The sequence below is a fragment of the Anomaloglossus baeobatrachus genome, chromosome 5, assembly GCF_048569485.1.
Source record: "Anomaloglossus baeobatrachus isolate aAnoBae1 chromosome 5, aAnoBae1.hap1, whole genome shotgun sequence".
Taxonomy (NCBI): domain Eukaryota; kingdom Metazoa; phylum Chordata; class Amphibia; order Anura; family Aromobatidae; genus Anomaloglossus; species Anomaloglossus baeobatrachus.
The window spans coordinates 20,193,004-20,215,636 of record NC_134357.1 but is presented as its reverse complement, the minus strand read 5'-3'; the positions used below and the strand labels follow the sequence as shown (position 1 = coordinate 20,215,636).

Below are 22,633 nucleotides of genomic sequence, written 5' to 3'. Positions count from 1 at the left end.
TAATTGCTGCCAATGGACTCCCATTGACCCAAGTGGGGTATAAACAGGTGGCTATGACAGTAGGACAAGCTGAACTGCAACACCAGGGTATGATTGTGATCATGAATGAGCCCAGTGATCATAACCCGAAGATAGTGCTAGGAACCAATGTGATGGAGCACTGTATGGGAGATGTGTTGGCCCTACTGCAGCAGCTGGCCGCCACGGCGGCGGGGAGCCGACAGAGGGCTGTGCAGCGAGAGATCCGAGCCTTGATGTACCGCCAGCATGTGAACTCAACAGGAGGAGAGATTGGTGGAGTGAGAGTGATGGATGTGGCCCCGTTGCTTGTGCCCCCTAGGAGTGAGATGATGATTTGGTGTAGAGCAGCGGTAGGGCCTCAGGGGCGTGACTACCCTGCCATGATGGAGCCCATACCTTCTGAGCACTGGCCCACGGTAATGGCCGCCCGAGGGGTGGTAGACATGAAGAAGGGGAGAGTGCCCGTGAGGGTGCTGAACTGTGGGGAGGAAGAAGTCAGGCTTCCCCGGTATGCCACCATTGCCAAGCTACTCACCCTAGATCCCCACACCATCCACGAAGCCAGTCCCTCAGTCTCCCCACCTACTACCAGCACTCCCCCGTTGCAAAAGGAGGTAAATGAGTGGCACCAACAGCTACACGTGGGCACTGATGATACCCCTACACATCACAAAGCAGGGGTATACAGGGTGGTGCGGGAGTACGAACAGGTTTTCAGCAAACACCCACTAGACTTTGGGCAGATCAAGGGGGTTCAACACCATATCCCCACCGGAGAACACCCCCCTATCAAAGAGAGGTACAAGGCCTATTCCCCCTGCACATTATCAGTGTGCCAAGGATATGTTGAGGAATATGAAGGAGGCAGGGGATATTCGGGACAGCTGTAGTCCCTGGGCCGCTCCGTTGGTACTGGTCAAGAAGAAGGATGGTACCATGCGGATGTGTGTGGACTACCGGAAGATTAATCAGATAACCCATAAAGATGCCTCCTATCCACTGCCCCGGATCGAAGAGTCTTTGGCCGCGCTGAGAACTGCAAATTACTTCTCTACCCTTGACCTCACGAGTGGGTACTGGCAAGTGGCCGTGGCCCCGGAAGATCGGGAGAAAACCGCCTTCACCACCCCGATGGGGCTCTGTGAATTTAATAGTATGCCGTTCGGGCTGTGCAATGCCCCAGGAACCTTTCAACGGCTGATGGAGTGCTGTCTGGGACACCTAAACTTCGAGACCCTCCTATTGTACTTGGATGATGTGATTGTTTACTCCCAGACGTATGAAGCCCATCTGGAGCACCTGGCCGAAGTGTTTGCGTCCCTTGCCAAATATAGGATGAAGTTGAAGCCCTCTAAGTGCCACCTGCTGAAACCCAGAGTGCAGTACCTGGGGCACGTGGTGAGTGCAGAAGGTGTTGCCCCTGACCCTGAGAAGATTACTGCCATCCAGGGCTGGCCAAGACCAACCACCGTGAGGGAAGTAAGACAGTTTCTGGGTCTGGTGGGGTACTACCGGCGCTTTATCAAAGGGTACACGAAGATGGCTGCCCCCATGCAAGATCTCCTCGTGGGACAGACCAAAGGTGGTAGACCCATCGGAGCCCCACTGGCGTGGGAAGACAAGCATGAGGAATCCTTCTGCCAGCTGAAAGCGGCCTTGACCGGAGAAGAGGTCCTGGCGTATCCCGACTATGACTGCCCGTTCATCCTCTACACAGACGCCAGCAATGTGGGGCTAGGAGCTGTCCTGTCCCAGGTCCAGGATGGGAAGGAGAAAGTGATTGCTTATGCTAGCCGGAAGCTTCGGCCAACTGAAAGGAATCCGGAGAACTACAGCTCCTTCAAGCTCGAGCTTCTGGCATTGGTATGGGCTATCACAGAGAGATTCCGTCACTACTTCGCCGCAGCAAAATTCACCGCTTTCACGGACAACAATTCGTTAACTCACCTGGATACGGCCAAGTTGGGCGCGTTGGAGCAGCGGTGGGTGGCCCGGCTAGCCAACTATGACTTCACCATCAAGTACCGTGCTGGTCGTGTCAACATTAATGCTGATGCACTCTCCCGAATGCCCCATTTGTCAGAAGAAGGGTGCGAGGATGATGACCTCGAGGAGATCGAGTTGCCTGTATTTCACCAGCCCTCAACCGAGAGGATACAGGTACACCAACAACGGGTGGACTTGGACCCACGGCCCAGTCAAGAGTGGCAGGAAGCTCAAAACCAGGCGCCGGCTGTCCGCCTCGTCAAGACCCTGGTGGAACAAGGTGCTGTTGGGATAGACCTTGCCGCCCCGGCTGAAGCCCAGCGCTTGTGGAAAGAACGGAAGCGGCTGTATATACACCAAGGGAAGCTGTACCGTGAGCTGATCAACCCGAAGACTCATGAGAAAATCTGCCAGTTGGTTATTCCCCAAGCTGATGTGGCTACTGTTTTGCGGGCATACCACGATGGTGCTGGGCACTTCGGGTGGAAAAAGCTGGAGATGCTGTTGAGAGAGCGGTTCTACTGGAGTGGGATGCGGGAGTCGGTAGAAGCCTGGTGCCGGGAGTGTGGCCCTTGCACGCTGAGGAGGAAGGACGAGACCAGCCAGAGGGCACCCCTGCACCCAATCATCACACATCAGCCGCTGGAACTGGTCGCCCTAGACCATGTCAAGCTCACCCCCAGCCGAAGTGGGTACGCCTACGCATTGACCATCGTAGACCACTATTCAAGATTCATGGTGGTTGTCCCTGTCAAGGACCTGACTGGTCGAACTGCTGCTCGAGCGTTCCAGGCTTATTTCTGCCGCCCACATGGATATCCAGAAAAAGTGCTTACTGACCAAGGCCCGGCTTTTGAAGCGGAGGTGTTCCACGAGTTTTGCCAGTTGTACAGCTGTAAGAAGATCCGGATCACCCCTTACCATGCCCAGACCAACGGCATGTGTGAGAAGATGAACCACTTGGTCCTGGGACTCCTCAAGACGCTACCGCTGGAAGAGCGGAACCTGTGGCCGGAGAAGCTACCCAACTTGGTCGATATGTACAACAATATCTCGTCCAGCTCTACAAAGTGCACCCCAGCATACCTGATGAGGGCTCGTCCCGGCCGCCTGCCGGTGGACCTGGAAATAGGGTTGGAGTCCCCGGAAGCACTCCCTTCGATAGCTGAATGGGAAACTCGGCGGAGAACACAATACCGGCAGATTCAGGAATATGTGGAGAAGAACCTAAGTCGAAGTCGAGAACAGCAAGAGCAGCGATTCAACCAGAAAGCGTCTGCGGGCCCTTTCCAGCCAGGAGATGTGGTGTTAAAGCGGAAGAGGAAGACCCACAAGCTGGATGATCAATGGGAACCAATCCCATACGTCATACAACCCACAGGGTGGGAAGGTGGGAAGGCCTACCAGATCAGTCGTGACCAAGGGGGCACTTTGGCCACGGTTTCCCGGGATCATCTGAAAAGGTGCCCACCAGCATTGAGAGCAACGGCAGACGAACCAGTTCCTCCACCAGCAGAGAAGGAAAAAGAGGTGATCCACACTGTGATGGGTGACTTCTTCCAGTGATACTGTTCCCACAACCTGTGGATGAAGAAGTGGTGGAAGCGGTCAACCGTGAGCCAGAACCAGTGCCAGTGCCCAGGGATGAACCTGTATCCAGCTCCCCTATGCCTCCGCCTGCCCCACACGATAGAAGGGAAGAGGAACCGGTTGTTCCCTCTGCCCCACTGCATAGCCCCACTGACACCGGACCCCGAAGGTCCACCCGTCCCAACCTAGGTAGACCCCCACTTAGGTACAGGGAGACTGTCCTTTAAAGAGGGGGGGGGTCAGGAAGTCTGTGTGAGTTCATGTTTAAAAGTGTTTGAAAGTTTAAAAAGTTTAAAAGGAAAATGATAAGTAAAAAATGATTACCGTGTACCTGACCTGATTTACAGTGATTGAACCGGCCGGAGCCGGCACCGTTGTCCCCATGGGGACCGTTTAAAAAGTTGTTTTGCATGGGAACTATCCATGGACAAGCCCGTGAACTTGCAGGGCAACCACAAACGTTAAGTGGCTTGTAAATATGTTGTTTTACCGTACCGGTTTCCGCAATTGCTGCCTCCGGAGAGGCAGGTTGGAGGGAGGGCCCTCAGCAGAGAAGGCTGGGGCCCAGCCACCACAGGAACCGGTGGCTACCCTCTGGAGGGGAAGGACAGATCCCGCTCGGGTAACTGGTGCTGGACTTGGGTCAAGGGGTGCTGCCTGGGCTTTAGGGGCAGCATCAGGGCCAGGTTGCTTGGGTGGGAGAGAGCGGAAACCGTACCAGTAAAACCGTTTAGTAACGTTTAAGAAATGTGCCTCCCGTGTGGGATGATGTTATGCTTTGTGTGTTTACTTTTTACATTTACAGAAAATAAAACCGGTGTTGGACGGGCAGCCCGCGGACGGTCTGCATTTTGCTAAGGGGGAATGTGACGCCCTGGGCAAGCCAGGGGTCACAGGTCATCACACCACCACACCCTACATCCCAGTTAGGAACACCAAAGCTACTAAAATCCTTGTTGCCTTCCTCCAGGGGCTGATGTTCACACCAGGGGGTGGGCCAGGCGGTTGGCTCCGCCCACCGAGGAGTTCACAGCCCTGGAGGCGGGAGGAACCAGGCAGTCAAGTGAGGGAAGTGAAAGTGAGAGGAAGCAAGTCTAGTTAGGGGAGTGAAGGAGTAAACAGCTAAGTGAAAGTGAAGTGCTAGTGGAGCAAAGAAGAAAAGGAGCAAAAGGGAGCGTAGAAAGACCTGAAGTTAGTCCAGCTAAGTGCAGGACAGGTCAGCAAGGTCAGCAACAGCGGTGATCGTCTGGAGGGGGACTGCTCGGAGCTTGCTGGAAGGACCGCGGACGGGTAGTGGCCTGGCGGTCTGGAGCAGTATACGAAGGACAGTCAGCACCAGGGCAGGGGCCTCTCGGACCCCGGCAAGGCTAGGAGTCGCCATAATTTGCCGAATCCGTCAGTGAAGGGGACGTCGATCCCCCAACAACCAAGTCCCGACTGAAGGCAAAAGTCCAACCATTAAGGAGGAACACCGCCACCGCCAGGGCACCAGTTCCTCAGGGCCAGCGTCTGCGGGCAAAGCAGGGCTCCTCCGGCCCATATCCAAGCAGGGGAGCGGGTTACCGGTGGGAACCCATCGCTACCAACACAGAAACACTAGGTGCAGGTCAAAGGGACATCACCGTTACCTACTGGGAGAGCAAGTGCAGCCGTCCGTGGGAACCGTCTTTCCAGCCGTGTGGTTTACCGTAAAACTGTGTCAACGTCTCAGGCTGAGTGAGTACCACAGTGCCGCAAGGCACAGCGCTGCCCCCGCGTCCCTGCGCCCACCAGGCCCTGCACCTTCCACACCATCACTGGGCCCCGGGATCACCAACCCCTACCCACGGAGGGGCAACACAACACCTGGCTGCTCCGCATCACCACTCCCGGGATCCCCATATTGAGCAGCGGTGGTGCTACAAATCACCACAACCGTTGGTGGCGTCACGGACGATAAACAATCCCCACACCCAAACCCCCCTTTCACTCACGGGCGAGGAGCACCGCTAGAGTCCCCGGGATCCGGCCCATCGCTCGAGCAGCAGCAGGCCGCAGCAGCCGCGGCAGCCGGACCCGAGCAGCAGTGGGAGAGCGCGGCGTCCCCTCCTCCGCCCGCGACACATTCAGTGGCCACTACTCACCGGAGCCGTCATCTGTTGGAGTCTCCTTCTTACACTGCTCGTCACCCCTCACATATTTCTCCTCTTCTTCCATTATGTCTGTAGTAGGAAAATGGTTCAGAACTTCATCCTGATTCACAAGCTGTGAAAGAAATGTGCTAAAAAGTGACCGGATACCTGGAGACTTCACATGGAATGAATAGATGAGCAGAAAAGATCATTAAAGGGTTATTCTCCCGCAAAAACAGTAAGTTATCCTGTGTCCACTGTAGATTGGCAGGGGTCCGACTGCGGAGACACTAGATCTGGAAATTTTGTGAATGCAGCTCTGAAGCCCATCATGAAAAGAGTGAAGGTGTGCATGCTCGCCGTCTGCTCCATTCACTGTCTATGGGACTGATGTAAACAGCCGAGCGATGCACTTCCAAGTCCCACTGACAATGAATGAAGTGGAGGTTGAGCATGCGCACCATCGCTCTTTTCAGGAAGGGGCTGCAAAGCCACATTCTCAGGGTCACAGAGCCCCAATCTCAGGATGAATGGAGAGACCAATTGTCAAACCCCAGTGATCAAGTCATTCCTTATTCCATGGACAGGGAATAAGGTGCTTTGGTAACATCCCTTTAATTAGCAGGATGAACGAAGCTCACAATACTGCAAAGAGCTGGTCTTCTTTCATATAAATCCAACCTGTCGGTGTATTTTTCACAGCCAATAAAGTGTGAGGAGATCCAGACCCCATGTAACGTCTGTGGTCAGCTGCCTTCTCCGCCATGTATAAATCATATAATAATGCTGGACGGCAGAACACGACCTGCACAGCCTCCTACACATCAGATCCCTACAACCTCCACCCCACCGACCTGATGATCCTGTGACCAGTCCTGAGCTCCGGGATGTGTCTCTGGCGTCGTCCTCTTACTGGTTCTTACTGTAGGAGACACAGAAGGAAATCAATTAATTCCTTATATATAAGTAATTTAGTGTTTGCTGCTTTGAGAAACTGTAAAAAATTAAATAGTTGTAACAATTGTACTAATAAGTTTTATCAGACGTTCCGCTCTGTTTTCGCCCCTTCTTACGACAGCTGTGTCTAGTGATCACACACCGCTCCCATTCATTGATATGGAGGAGCCTGTGACCAGACACTCTGCATCTAGGACACAAGCGCAGGGGCTGTACGCCACAATGGAGGAAGCAGAGAAGTCTCATCATTGGCCGCAGCGGCAGTGACCACTGCTCCTGTGCTCGTGATAGACAGCAGAAGTCACCCGTCCATCTATACTGTGCAGTATAGAGACAGGTAAGGGACACAGGAGAGGAATTAACAGAGGGGATCAGTAAGGTGAATATTACTTATTTTTCATCTCTCTGAAAGTTTTTTCTTCAGTGTCTGGTTAAAGATTTCCCTAAAGTGACAAATCCCTTTAACAGATGTGTGTATGTGTATTTAGCCCTATTACCTGGTGATGTTCGGGGCTGGTGCTCCTCCATCATGGCGTCTTTGTACTGATCCTTGTGTCCTTCCAGATATTCCCACTCATCCATGGAGAAATAGACGGTGATGTCCTGACACCTTATAGGAACCTGACACATACAATGATACCGTCATCCCTGGATTCCTTCATAGCATTACTGTATAATGTCCCAGCATTCCCAGCAGTACAACCTCTCCAGTCAGCAGCTCAATCATTTTGTAGGTGAGTTCTAGGATCTTCTGATCATTGATTTCCTCATATACCCGGGGGTGCGGTGCAGACCCCGGGATTGGGCTCAAGGTTCCTCCCCATCCCTTAGGCATAGGGGCCTGACAGCGATCACCAGAGGTCTTCTTCACCACCGTGTAATCCTGAATTTGGAAAGAGAATAAAAAAAATCTCACTACAGACATTTTTATAATTCCTCCTGCTGCTTAAATGTTTGTGAACCCCTCAGAATTTTCCATATTTCTGCATAAATTTAATCTACAATTACACCACAGTTCCACAGAAATCCCCCCAAAAAAACAATCAAATAAAATACAGGAGTAAAAATAGATAATTACTTACTGGTAATTAGGTTTTCCAGACCCATGTCAACAGCACCAAGAAGAGTGGATCCGCACCAGGGAAATCTAATATTTTATTATGATATATCCCCTTTTTTTCCCCCAACCCCCTGTGACTCATTCAGTTTAACACACCACTAAAGAGGAACATAAAAAAATGGAAAATAGAAAGAAAGAAAGAAAGAAAGAAAGAAAGAAAGAAAGAAAGAAAGAAAGAAAGAAAGAAAGAAAGAAAGGGAAAATAAAGGGTGCTGTTATGGGTCTGGAAAACCCAGTTACCGGTAAGTAATTATTTATTTTCCCTTCCCCAGAACAGCACTAAAGAGGGATTATAGAGCAATCCCCAGTGAGGAACCACTGCTTGCAAAACTTTTCTCCCAAAAGGAAAGCTTATTAAAACCCCAATCCAACCTGTAGTGCCTAAAAAAGGAAGGTGAAGATCATGTGGCTGCCCTACAAATTTGGTCAAAAAAGGCTTCTGCTCTCTCCGACCAAGATGGGGATACAGCCCTAGTAAGCTGTGCTTTCAAGCTTTTTGAAAGGGGGGGGGGGAATCATGACTCCCTGCTGTGTATACTAGTGAAATCCAGAAAGTAACACATCTGGCCAAAAGACCCATTCGATGCTGCCTGGTCTCTACCAGGATCTTGAAAAAGATTAGGTAGACCTCCTGCAACTTTTTGTTGCTTCTATGTAATGAAGAAAACTCATTCTTGGGGTTATCATAGAATGGAGGTAGTACAATATCCTGGCATCTATGAAATATCCAGACTACCTTAGGAAAAAAAAGCTAGGTCAGGCCTAAATACTACACTATACAAAAGGATTTTTGTAAAGGATCGGTTTACTCACTGTAGCTCCCTTATTCTTCTGGCTGATGTGAGATCTACTAAAAGAGCAGAACCCTGACAGTGCATTAAGACCATGGTTTGAATGGGGCTCTAGACAGGGCCTTCAAAACTAGGTTAAGATCCTAAGGTTCGAGGTTGAGGTAGTACCAGAGACAGATACATGGCTTTAACAAATCTCACTACCAAATGGTGATCAGCTATTTTACAATTGCAAAAAAGCCCTAAGGCTGAAACGTGACCTTTAAGCATATTTAGCTTGAGACTTTTTTCTAGCCCCTTCTGTAGGAATTACAAAGTAACTGACCAGGGAATTGGATTATTTTCAAGAGGATTTAGCCCTAATAAAAAAAAATCTAAAAATGTAGTCTACACCTTTAGGCGGGCTTTGCACGTTGCGACATCGCAAGCCGATGCTGCGATGTCGCACGCGATAGTCCCCGCCCCCGTCACAGGTGCGATATCTTGTGATAGCTGGCGTAGCGAAAATTATCGCTACGCCAGCTTCACATGCACTCACCTGCCCTGCGACCGTCGCTCTGGCCGGCGACCCGCCTCCTTCCTAAGGGGGCGGGTCGTGCGGCGTCATGGCGACGTCACTCGGCAGGCGGCCAATAGCGGCGGAGGGGCGGAGATGAGCAGGATGTAAACATCCCGCCCACCTCCTTCCTTCCGTAGAGCCGCTGGCGGCAGGTAAGGTGAAGTTCCTCGCTCCTGCGGCGTAACACACAGCGATGTGTGCTGCCGCAGGAACAAGGAACAACATCGTACCTGTCGCGACAGCGTAATTATGGAAAAGTCGGAGCCTACACCGATGATACGATAACGACGCTTTTGCGCTCGTTAATCGTATCATCTAGAATTTACACACAACGATGTCGAAAGTGACGCCGGATGTGCGTCATTTTCGATTTGACCCCACCGACATCACACGTGCAATGTTGCAACGTGCAAAGCCGCCCTTAGCGTAAATGATAGCAGTTATTTTCTTCCTAGAGTTCATCAGAGTGGAGGCAAGACTCTCCGAAATTCCCCCGGACACCAAGAGCTCAAATGCAAGCTCATTAGATTGGGATGCAGGAATGGACCCTGGGATAGAAGGTCTGGGATCTCTGGATGGACCCACAGGTCTCCTGTCGTCATCAGGTGTAGCCATGTGAACCAAGTCCTTCTGCGCCAAAAGGGAGTAATGAAAAATACTTCCATCCAGTCCATCTGAATCTTCCTTAGAACAATCAGAATAAAAAAAAAATGGTAGGGATGGAGTAAACCAACCACTCTTGGAGAAGGGCATTCATTATTTTGGGTTTAGGGAAAAAAATACTTCGATGTTTTAAACGATTTGCAACAAGTCTATTAATGGAACCCCGATCTGTGAGTAATCTCCCGGAATATTGCCGGGTTTAGCGATCATGCGTCCTGGTTTATACAGTGACGACTTAGGTAATCTGCTTCTAGATTTTCCTTAACCTTTAGATAAAAGTGCTTCTCAAATTAAAATATAATCACAAAGTAATTCAATACAAAAAGGGAAACGCATGTATTATATAGAGTCATTACACACAGAGGGATTTATTTTAAGTGTTTATTTCTGTTAATGTTGATGATTGTGGCTTACAGCCAATGAAAACCCAAAAGTCATTATCTCAGAAAATTAGAATATTTTATTAGACCAACTGAAAAAAAATATTTTTAACTCAGAAATGTTGGCCCACTGAAAAGTCTGTACAGTAAATGCCTCAATACTTGGTTGGGGCTTCTTTTGCATGAATTACTGCATCAATGCAGCAATGTGGCAGGAGGCGATCAGCCTGTGGCACTGCTGAGGTGTTATGGAAGCCCAGGTTGCTCTGATAGCCGCCTTCAGCTTGTCTGCATTGTTGGCTCTGGTGTCTCTCATAAATTCTCTATGGGGTTTAGGTCAGGTGAGTTTGCTGAACAATCAAGCACAGTGATACTGTGGTTAGTAAACCAGGTATTGGTACTTTTGGCAGTGTGGACAGGTGACAAGTCCTGCTGGAAAATACAATCTTCATCTCTAAAAAGCTTGTTGGCAGAGGGAAACATGAAATGCTCTAAAATTTCCTGGTAGACGGCTGCGCTGACTTTGGTCTTAATAAAACACAGTTGACCTACACCAGCAGATGACATGGCTCCCCAAACCATCACTGATTGTGGAAACGTCAAACTACACTAGACCTCAAGCAGCTTGGATTGTGTCCTTTCCATTCTTCATCCAGACTCTGGGACCGCAATTTCCAAATGAAATGCAAAATTTACTTTCATCTGAACACAACACCTTGGACACTGAAAACAGTCCATTTCATTTTCTCCTTGGCCCAGGTAAGACGCTTCAGGCATTGTCTATTGGTCATGAGTGGCTTGACACAAGGAATGTGACACTTGTAGCCTATGTCCTGGATACGTCTGTGTGTGGTGGCTCTTAAACCACTGACTCCAGCAGCAGTCCACTCCTTGTGAATCTCCCCCAAATTTTTCAATGGCCTGTTCTTAATCCTTTCAAGGCTGCGATTATCACGGTTGCTTGTGCACCTTTTTCTACCACACTTTTTCCTTCCGCTCAACTTTCCATTAATATGCTTGGATAAAGCACTCTGAACAGCCAGCTTTTTTAGCAATGACCTTTTGTGGCTTACCCTCCTTGTGGAGTGTGTCAATGACTGCCTTCTGCACATTGGTCAAGTCAGCAGTCTCCCCCATGATTGTGTAACATACTGAACCAGACTATGGGATCATTTTAAACGCTTAGGAGGCATTTGCAGGTGTTTTGTGGTAATTATTATAATTTTATGAGATAATGACTTTGGGGTTTTTATTGGCTGTAAATCATAATTATCAACATTAACAGAAATTAATACTTAAAATGGATCATTCTGTAATGACTATATAATATGTGTTTCACTTTTTGTATTGAATAACTGAAATAAATTAACTATTTGATGATATTCTAATTTATTGAGAAGCACTTTTAGTTTTCCGACAGTGACTGAAAATTCCCCTTGGCTACGGTCATTATCTCCTTGCTTCCGACATGAGTTTTCTGGATCTAGTACCCCAGTTTGTTCACGTAAGCTACAGCCGTACTGTTGTCCGACAATACTTTCACATGGTGACCTGATAAGCACGGCAGAGCTCCTAGAGATGCTTGCTCTATGGCCGCCAGTCCCGTTAGGTTTGACAATGCCTCCTTCAACTTCTGCTGACATCCACCTTGAAGAAACATACCCTCTGTGTGCGCCCCCCAACTGATAGAACTTGCATATCATGCGATGTTCGGTTCCAAACTCATTAGGTGCCAGGCAGCATCAAGTTCTGTTCACACTGCAGAGTCTGACAAGTAACCTGATGTCTTTTAGTTGTGCATCCAAGGCTGTGCGTCAGCTGTTTCATGTCCACTATTCCTCAGTCCTGCAGGAGTTAATTCCTGCTGATCTGGGGAACTCTGCTAGGAGCTTAGGTTGCTAATTACCAACCACAGCCGTCTCCTTCCTATATAAAAGGTACTGGATCCTGGTCCTCAGTGCCGATAATAGCTCCAGATTGTGCAGCGATTCCGGTCTTATAGTGGTGATCCAATCAGTTGGTGATCTGTGGTGTTTTATAATGTGTGGAGCGAACGTTTCCCGGTTGTTTGTTTTCTACCTCCCTCTTACGTTATTTTCCCCTGTGCACGTATTGTTGCTCCTTTGTGTTTGTTTGCCGTGTGTAGGAGCATTGGTTTTTCCTCTGTCCGTGTTTAATTGTGGGGTTTGTGTCTATGGTGGAGGAGAGGGAGAGGAGTTCTACCAGGGCTTGGACCATCAAGCGTACCTGAGATAAGGGACAGCGCAGACTCTTCAGTCTGAGGGCCAGCCTAGGTGTCCCTGTCCGGTCATCCTGTCCAGATTGCATCTGTAGTAGTGATCTAGGAGGGACGGAGCATTGCGCCCCCCTCCCCCCGGGGCATTTGCGGAGGCCCTCATGACACTTGATTGGTGGGGAGGTCAAGGTGTCATGAGGGGAGGGGGAGAGCGAGCCCGTTTTGGAAAAAAAGCAATGACCAAGGGGGAGGAGCGGCACATTTCCCGCTCTTGGGGACAGAAGTGACAGTCCCTGTACCCTGTTACCTGACTATGGAATCGGTGGATCAGCTCCTGGAGCGGCTTAGAGCGGCGGCCGGTGATCATCCCCCTGGGTGGCTGTAGGATACCGTGGCAGGGATCATCGGCGGGAGGCGGCAGGGTCTTCCCCCCTGCAGGAGCGGCACTCCCGTACGTCTAAACCGCCGCAGCGGTTTTCTCCTGACCTGCCTCCCCGGGCCCAGCGTCGCTGCAGAAGCCCCTCCAGGGACCCTCCAGGCCGGGCGCCGCGAGCAAAGAAGTCCAGTGCGCCCCGGCCTGGGAGGAATTCTACTGTGCGGCTCGGCCCAGCGCGCGGTTAGCAGGCCTCTGCTGGAGCTGGAGGCGGAGTCTGCTACCGCCCGGTCAGCGATGGATGTCGGCGCTGCGGCGGGGCGTGTGGGCGATGTGCCTGCCCTGCGCCCTGAGCCTTATCAGCAGGACAGACTGGAGGAGCGGGCGGGCCCCCAGCAGAGGGGGCGGAGCGCGGATGCTGGGATCTGTGGTGCACCGGGCCAGGAGTGCAGGGCCTACAGCAGCAGAGGCCCGGATTGAAGACGGGGCCCCCTGGAGGAGCACTGGGGAGCTGCACTGGCAGGGTGTGGAGGCAGGCAGGCACAGGCAGCTCTCTGGGGCGGACGGCTGGCAGGACGGACGTCAGGCCCAAATTACAGGGTCGGAGGTGTCTTCCGGCCTTGCGGCGGCAAGGGCTAACAGCGGGGAGTCCGGTGGGAGGAGCCAAGAAGCTGCGGATCGTGTGGATGGACGTCAGGAGTCAGGCGGTCCGGCTGGCGGGGCCTCTTCCATAGTGCAGCCTGGTGAGTATGCTTCTGTGTCGTGTCTGTCTCCTCAGCTTAACCGGGATCGGTACGAAAGGGGAGGGGTAGGTCAGACGGGGTTAAGTCCAGGGGTACTGTTCGGTGTTGGAGGGTATGCGTCGGGGGGTGGGGAGCTGGGAGAGCTGTTAGGTTGCGTCTGTTCGTTGCTGGAGCGAATTGGGAGGCCAAGGGAACCCCCGGCGCCTGTGGGGGTGTGGGTTAATCCGCCCATTCTGGGGGTTAGGGAGTCCGTGGTTGCAGGTATTTCTTCCCCGGTTTCGGTGTCGGTCCAGACGGAAGAGAATAAGGAGGACAGGATTCATTTAGATGATAGGGCGCGTGGGGAGGTTTATGTATGCTTTGAGGGCCCCTTAGGTTCTCACCTTAAGAAGGAGGTGAGGGAAAAGATCTGGAAGGACGAATATGTCGAGATCTTTTCCCTCCTTCCTTTGGCAAAATTTAATATGGATAAAGGGTAAGAAAGTAATAGTAAGAAAGAGGATGAGGAAAAGCGGCGGTGGCGCTTGATCCCTCAGACGTTTACTAATTGGTTGCAAGCTTTCACTATTTTGGCAAGTGTGATTGGCGAAAAGGCGCCGGAGAATTGTTCTCATCTATTTTGTTATATGGATTCGATAGGTGAGGCCTACAGGGTGTACGGGGGGCAGACGTGGCTTTGGTATGACGAACAGTTTCGTCAGAGGAAGGCCGTACGCCCATCTATACGATGGGATCAAAAAGATATAGGGTTATGGTTGCGGGTCATGGCACCGGCTAGGTATGGCCAGCCCTTTCAAGGCGGGGCCGGGACTTCCGGCCAGTTGGGAAATCAAGGGACCAGTGGTCAGCAGGGTCCGGCGGGATCGCAGAAGCCAGGTATATGCTGGCAATTCGACAACGGGCAGTGTACGTTTGGGGCCACGTGCCGTTTTAAGCACCTATGCACCCATTGTAACGGGACATCCCACGGAGCGTCTAAATGCTTCAGGAAGGGGAAACCCAAGCCCGGCGGCTCTCATACCCAAGGGTCTGACGCCAGTGAAGTTAGTCGCGATGCTTCCGTACCTAAATAGGTACCCGGATCGGGAAAATGCGGAAGTGTTGCGGTTGGGTTTTGTGGAGGGTTTCAGGATTCCTGCCCCCGTTTTTGAGGTTCCGGGGGCAACCAGGAATCTCGTTTCTGCATACCAGCATGCGGCGGTTGTGTCGGAAAAATTAAGGAAAAAGGTGGCGTTGGGGAGAATGGCCATTCCAGGCCCTTCCTTTTCCTGATTTGGTGGTGTTGCCGCTGGGGGTGGTGCTGAAAAAGGAACCAGGGAAATTCCGGCTGATTCACCATTTGTCTTATCCAAGAGGCAGGTCGGTGAATGATGGTATACCAGCTGAGCTGTGCTCAGTGGTATATACGTCATTCGATGAGGCTACAAAGTGGGTAAAAAGATGTGGGAGGGGGGCGCTGATGGCTAAGACGGATATTGAATCGGCTTTTCGGCTCTTGCCGGTGCATCCGGATTGTGTTAGGCTTCTGGGTTGTTGGGAGGGTGGCTATTTTGTAGATCGTTGTTTGCCCATGGGGTGTTCGATTTCGTGCGCATTTTTCGAGACTTTTAGTTCTTTTTTGGAATGGGTTGTTCGGGACGTTTCGGGTTTGTCATCAGTGGTACATTACCTAGATGATTTCTTGTGTGTAGGTCCTCCTGACTCGGCGCAGTGTGCCGGGATCTTAGCGGCAATGGAGTGGGTTTCGGCTTATTTTGGGGTGCCTTTAGCACCTAAGAAAACGACGGGGCTGACGACTTGCATAGGTTTTCTTGGTATTGTGATCGATTCCGTGGCTTGGGAAGTTCGGCTCCCTGAGGAAAAGGTCAACGGGCTGAAAGATGAAGTGGCAAGGGCACGGCGTGTGAAGAAATTGCAATTAAGGGAGGTTCAGTCTTTAATGGGAAAGCTTAACTTTGCGTGTCGGGTAATGCCAATGGGGCGAATTTTTTCACGCCGACTTGCTGGTGCCACGGCGGGAGTGCTTGCTCCGCACCATTACGTTCGTTTAACGGCGGAATACAGAGCGGACTTAGCAGTTTGGGGACAGTTTTTGGAGCATTATAACAGTCGTTCGCTGCTGATGGAGGACGTAAAGGACAATTTTGATTTGGAGCTGCTTACTGATGCGGCGGGCAGCTCAGGTTTTGTGGCTTTCTTTCAGGGTCAGTGGTGTGCGGAACGGTGGCCTGATAGGTGGGTTGATGAAGGCCTGACGAGGAATGTGGCGCTATTGGAAATTTTTCCGATACTGGTGGTGATTCATCTGTGGAGGCAACAGTTGGCGAACAAGAAGATTCGTTTTAATTGTGACAATATGGGGGTGGTGCTGGTCATTAACAAGTTTTCGGCGTCCTCTCCTCCAGTTGTTCGGGTGTTACGGGAGCTGGTGCTGGATTGCTTGCAAATCAATGCGTGCGTTACGGCAGCTCATGTGCCAGGTGTTCAGAACCTAATAGCCGATTCCCTCTCTCGTTTTCAGTGGGATCGGTTCCGGGTTTGCGCGCCAGAGGCAGAGGCCAGCGGCTTTGAGTGTCCGGTACAGCTTTGGAACGTGGTCTTCAGGCAGTAGGACCACTGATTCGGGCGTCCTTGTCGGGTAACACATGGACGGCGTATCAGGCAGCGTGGAGTCTTTGGGAGCAGTGGTTGCAGGGTTGTGGGTCTGCTGAGGGAGATCAGTTGGGAGTACTGTTGGAAAAATTGGGGGAGGCAGCGGTTACAGGATGGTCATTTGCGAAGGTGAATCGCTTTATGGCGGGATTAGCATTTGGTTTTTGGTTGCGGGGTTTACAGGATTTGACTAAGAGTTTTTGGGTGGTTCAGGCTTTGAAGGGATTTCGGAAACGATGCAAGCCACGGGATGGTAGACGGCCTGTATCATTTAGCTTATTGGAGCAGTTGGGTAGGGCATTGCGGGGGGTTTGTATATCGCAGTTTGAGGTGAGTTTGTTCCGGTTAGCGTTTTCCTTGGCGTTTTTTGGGGCGTTGCGGATTGGGGAATTGGTATCGCCCATTAAGACTTCTCCCGGGGGCCTGGGTCGTGGTGATATTACCGCCGTGGAAGGCGGGATCGAATTCTGGATCCGGAAATCGAAGACAGATCAAAGAGGTGCGGGTAGGCGAGTTCGCTTGGGTGTGGTTATGGCATCTGAGATGTGCCCGCTCAAGTGTTTCGGGAACTTTGGAAGGATTCGCCCGCAGGTTGATGGCCCCTTATTGTGTCATGAGGACGGGTCCTTTTTATCTAGATACCAATTTGCAAGTGTTTTTAGGGCATGTTTGAAGTCATTGGGGTTAGATCCGAGGTCGTTTGCGTCGCATTCTTTTTGCATTGGGGCAGCGACAGAGGCCGCTATGTATGGTTTGGTAGGTGGAAGTCGCAGCGTTTTAAGTTGTATATCCGTCCACAGGCGGTCGTCGGCAACTGAGCTGGGGGTGCTGCGGCTGCGAGGGGGGGGGTGGACTGGGTGTTTTCAAGTTGGGTAATAATGATACTGAATGGTTGTTTGTTTGTACATTTTGTATTACAGAAGCACACCCCCCCCCCGTATCTGGTCTGGATCCTGGGCCATTCTTATGTGTACTGGGGAGCCCAGCGAGCGGATGCGAGAAGAAACGGGAGACAACTAGGTTTTGAAAGGGATATGGCTCTTGTACGTTGGCTGGGGGTTAGGGGTTTGGGGTGGAACAGGGTATTGCAAGAGGTGAATAGGTATGCCCGTTTAGACAGGCCTCCTGACGTTTTGGTTTTACATGTCGGGGAAAATGATCTGGGGGTGCGTCCTTTTCGAATTTTGATAAAAGACATCAAGCACAATTTATTGCTGTTATGGGTGTCATTTCCAACTATAGTTTGGTCCGAGATGGTGGCGAGAAGGTGTTGGCGAAAAGCGCGGACGGTCGATAGGTTGAACAAGGCACGGGCAAAAGTGAATAGGGCGATTTCAAAGTTTGTTATTCGGAATGGGGGAGTTGCGATAAGGCACGTTGAGTTGGAAAGGACGGATGAGGAATTCTGGTTGGCAGACGGGGTGCACTTGAATGCGGTGGGGATTGATTTATGGGCCCTCGGCCTGTAAGGAGGTATTGAGAGGGCTCTGCGGTTGCGGGGGGTCTCAGGCACTTGAAGGTTATCAAGGTGCCCTCGTTGTGGCAGTTTTTATTGGTGGGTCCTTGAAGTTGGTTAAAAATTGGTTCAGGGAATCCATCTGGGTATGGATCCCCTCATTGGCAGAATGGCTGGTCACCTGGTGATTTTGTGGGGATTCCCGACGGGGTATGTCGGGGTCCCTGTGGGTGGTTGGGGTTAACGGAGGATTAACCCTTACCGTTTGGTGCTCCTGAGCCAGTGTGGGTAACGGCTGGGGGCAAGTTGGTGTTTATGGTTCGGTTGGTAGGAATCACCAGGGTTTGTAGCTTCAAGGACCCTACCATATTGCAATGTTTTTATTTGTTATGTATTTGTTTAATAAATGGCTGCTATGGCCAAAATTATCCAAAGAAAAATTGGTGTCTGTGCAGTCATTTTAGATACGAAATGGAAAAGGAGGGGTGGAGCATGGAAAGACCGGAGTCAACAATTCCAGGGTCATGCGATTTCTTATCTCTCACAGAACTCCCTGGAAGAGGTTCTTCCAGTGGAGCCACCAATGTAGGGAATCTCAATTAACTCTTAAGATCGTGATTCTTCCTTCTAAGTTCCCTTTGATCTCTTCACTTTTCATCAGGATTTCCAACTTGAGTCTCTGAAAGTAGATTCTGGACCAAGTTACAGCAGGAATGTAGGATGTTAAGATTCCTAAAACTGACAATGCTCTTAGAATGATTACCGGGTTGCTGATTATTCCAGATACTAGTTCACCCATCTTCCCTTTTTTTTTTTTCTTCTGGAAGGAAGGATGTTTGATCCGTAGAGTCTATCAATATCCCCAAAAAGGTTTGCCTCTGTTCCTGCATCGTTTTTGATTAACCTCCATTTATCATCTACACTACTGAGATTAAAATGTTTTTGATCTGACTTATCCTTCCGCAATCTGATCTTGATTTCTCTTCCACCAGAAAATCGTTCAAGAATGGGATAAAGAGAATGTTTTATTTATCATAAATGAGCTGACATTTCCACCACGAATTTCGGAAATACCCTTGGAGCCATTGACAGGCCAAAAGGGTATGCCTCAGAACAGCCGGCGAGTCAAATGTCCCTGAATGACCGCCACCCTGAGACATTTATGGTGTTTCTTATATATTGGAACATGGTAATAGGCATCTCGGAGATCCATGGTTGACATAAAACAATCCAAAAATAGAAGATTTACCGCCGAGCCAATTGTTTCCATTTTGAAATGCTTTGTTACTATAAACTGATTTCGATTTATAATCGTCTTGAAAGAGAAGTCACGTTTTCTTATTAAGAAAAGAGGGCTGTAAAACCCCCTTCAAACATTATGTCCTGCATAAATTTAGGTGCTTTAAACTTCTTCTACCCTCACTGTTACCCTTATAGCTTTGACCATTTTCCCGTATCCTTCATGGGAGAGCAAGGCTGGCCTTCACCATTATCCGAGGTGTACGAGGATGATGACGCATCCGGGTACAATCTTCCTTGTTCCCAGTCTTCCATCTCTTCCTCCAGACTAATATCCACTGTAGCCTCTTGCATCCCTGAAGATACACTTGGACCTTTTAAGGCCTTAAAGGATTTTTTTAATCTCAACCCTAATTAGGGGACCTTACAATTTCCATGAGGGACAGAGATTCCTCAGTGAGGGCCCACTAACAGTGAGCATTCTTTAGGTTTCCACTTGGACTGTGCCTTCCTAGGTCTGTCCTATGATAACACAGAAATAAAACACAGATGTCAGATGTGTGTCGGAAACCCCTGTGCTCAACCCACCAGATGCGGTAAATAATGCGCTAGTACCGTCTCTATTGCTAGCTCTGTAGGCTGATTGTTAACCTGCATCAGGAATAATTATTCAGCACACACCCCTCTACAAGGCATTTGGATTGATGACCTTTTTGTCCCCGAGTGATGTCACTAGTGGCCCAGAAACATTCTCAATATCCCTTTTCGATTCAGAGCAGCCAGGAGCATCACCCCTTCTGGGATACCTGCCTCCCACTAGCCCCTGGAACCCCTACCCAAACACCGTGCTGCCTTCTGCTCAGCGGCAGCTAGTACACAGGCAGCAGCAAAGAGAGAAGGGATTACTTAGGAAGTCTGGCTCCCGACCACATCCTGTGTATAGGAAAGGTCCTGGGCTCTGCTCATAGATGTCATGCAGGGGCCTCCCTGGGAAATCTTAAGCCATTCCAGGCCATAACCCCCTCCGGATATTGACCGAGGTTCCCCTGGGAGACACTGAGCCATACCAGGCTGTGCTCCCCTTTCTGGATGTCACCAGGGGTGACACTGCGCCATTCCAGGAGGCCGTGCTCCCATGGCTCGCTGACACAGGTAACAAATTTCTGCCACGGCAGACACTGACTAACTATAGGTCTCCCCAAAGGATTGGAAACCACTGAGGTGTATATGGAGTCTCTGCCTTTTAAAGCTGTAGGTTTCCTAGGAGCAGATCCTGTCTCTCCTTGGTTCTGTCATGGAGAACAAAAAAATATTAGATTTTGTTTTTTAAATGAGGAAAGTGATCCAAAATCACGTGTATAAGTGGCAACAATAAGTGAACCTTTAGGATTAGCAGATAATTTGATGGTGAAATTACAATCTGATCTTATCAAATCAATACAGTGAAAATTAGGATCTATCAATTCTGATCTTTACAACAGATTTCTGGAAATTTATCAAAAAATATTTCCGAGGCCTCAGAGGAGTTTACTATTCTCTTCAGACTTGAAAAGGTCATAAAACTATTGCTTAAGAGTTTGGACTCCACCAATCCCCAGTCAGTTATATAATTACCCATAAGGTCTCAAAGGAACCCAAGATAACTTCAACTAAAGGCCTCTCACACATTAGATAATGATAAACTCATGCATCATCAGATAACATTGAAAAACAACAGTGTGCATAGCAAGATTGTAAGGAGAAAGCCACTATTCTCCAAAAAGATTATTGCTGCCAGTCTACAGTTTGCTAAAGATTACCTAAATAAAGACAAGCCAAAAGGATACTGAAATAATGTCTTGTGGACGGTCAAGACTAAAATAGAGGTTTGTGGTTTATATGAGAAACATTATGTCTAGAGAAAGAAAATGCATAAGAGGATAAAACCCTCCTCCCATCTGTGACACACGGTGGCGGTAATATCATGGCTTTATCACTCACAGACACGTCACATTGAATCATTCTCATCTAAAAAATGATCAAGTGGAATTTTTTTTGACTCCTTATTTGATTTGGGGTTTTATCTACTTTTAGGACTCGTGTGAAAGTGTAATATAGTTTTACGTCAAATTTATGCAGGGATATGGCAAATTCTGAAGGGTTCACAAACTTTCAGGCACCACTGAATGTCCATCTCTTATTCCCATAGATAATGATGTAATGTGACGTCACCAGAACCTCTCACCTCTCCAGTAATCCGGAAGAGGATCTCCAGGGTGAGGTTTATTAACGTCTCCACCATCTGGTCTCTGTCCTTATTCATACTTGATGGGTCAATCAGGAAAATTATGTTATCAAGATCTTCACTGAGAGGATCCTAGCTTGTTGGAATCTGAAAGCAAAGAAGATGAGCCGGAGTAAAATCATCCAAAATCCCATGGAAAAAAAGACAATTACTAAGGATAAGAAGGGAAGACATGTTATTCACATCCTGGGAAGGAGTCCTCACGTGAGCTCCTTCCACTCGTGGCAGATGACGGCTGTATTTAACAGCCAACATTTGTTTCTAACAACCGCCATTTAAATGTAACGCTCACTGGTGCCCGCGCGCATCGGCTCCCATCGGACATTGCAGAGTAACACATAATTCAACACATACCAAGAGGATTGAGGCTGCTTTTTGCAAGTTTACAGTCTAAGATGAAATAGTGGGAACACAAAAGATAAAAAAATAAAAAAGTGTTCGGCATGTATGGTGTAGCCATCACTATCCATCACTATAATAAATAGGGGCATTCAAATAACACTGCATGAACCGGTCATCATCCAATATCTGTACCCAAACAGATAGAAAGTGAATGTGTGGGAAAAGATGATACGAGGGACCAGATTTTGAGGAAATTTAAGAAGGGATAGCAGGCAATAGTTAGATTATTGAGGTGAAGTGATAGGTGCCAGCTTAAAAAAAAAAAGAATTTTTAGGGCACATTTAAAACTGTGGATACTGGGAATAATTAATTGAATTGTCCAGGGCAGAGAATTCCAGAGAACTGGTGCAGCACGAGAGAAATCCTATAGACTGGAAGTGGGAGGTTCTGATTAAAAAGGATATTAGTTTTAGGTCATTTTAGAGCACACTTAAAACAGTGGGATTAGGAATTAAGTAAATTGTCCTGGGTAGCGCGTTCCAGAGAGTGAGGTGCAGCTCATGAGAAGTCTTGGAGACTGAAGTGGGAGGTTCGGATAAAAGAGGATTTCACTATTTGGTCATTAGAAAAACAGAGTGCACAGATTGTGTGAAAGACTGAAATTAGGGAGCAGATGTAGGGTGATGCAGAACTGTGGAGAGCTTTGTGGGTGAGAATAATAAATTTATATTGTACTCTGTAGCGGATGGTCAACCAGTGCAATGACTGGCACAGGGTGGAGGCATCGGTGTAGCAGTTGTAGAGAAATATGATCATAGCTGCTGCATTCAGAATCCTTTGGAGAGGGGAGAGTTTAGAAAGAGGGAGATTGATTAGTAGAGAGTTACAATAGTCCAGATGAGAATGAATAAGATGAGAGGCATATATAGGGGCTGTTGGCGGGGCATGTGCATAGGGTGCAGCTGTCAGGGGGGCACCATCGGGGCATCTGATGTAGCACTCTGTTGTGTCTCCTTGGTGAATGCATTTTGCCGCCCCCTGTAGTAGGAGTCGGCAATTCCTGGAGCTGGTTGTCAAGCTGACAGCCATACACAGAAAAAAGTGCAGCACACCTGCGGGCGCGATTCCA

At 49.3% G+C, this 22,633-nt stretch overlaps 1 pseudogene; it reads right to left on the bottom strand.

The window, feature by feature from the left end:
- Window positions 1–21,244, bottom strand: part of LOC142310674 (uncharacterized) — a 31,981-nt pseudogene extending 10,737 nt beyond the window's left edge.
- Window positions 21,245–22,633: the final 1,389 nt, after the last annotated feature.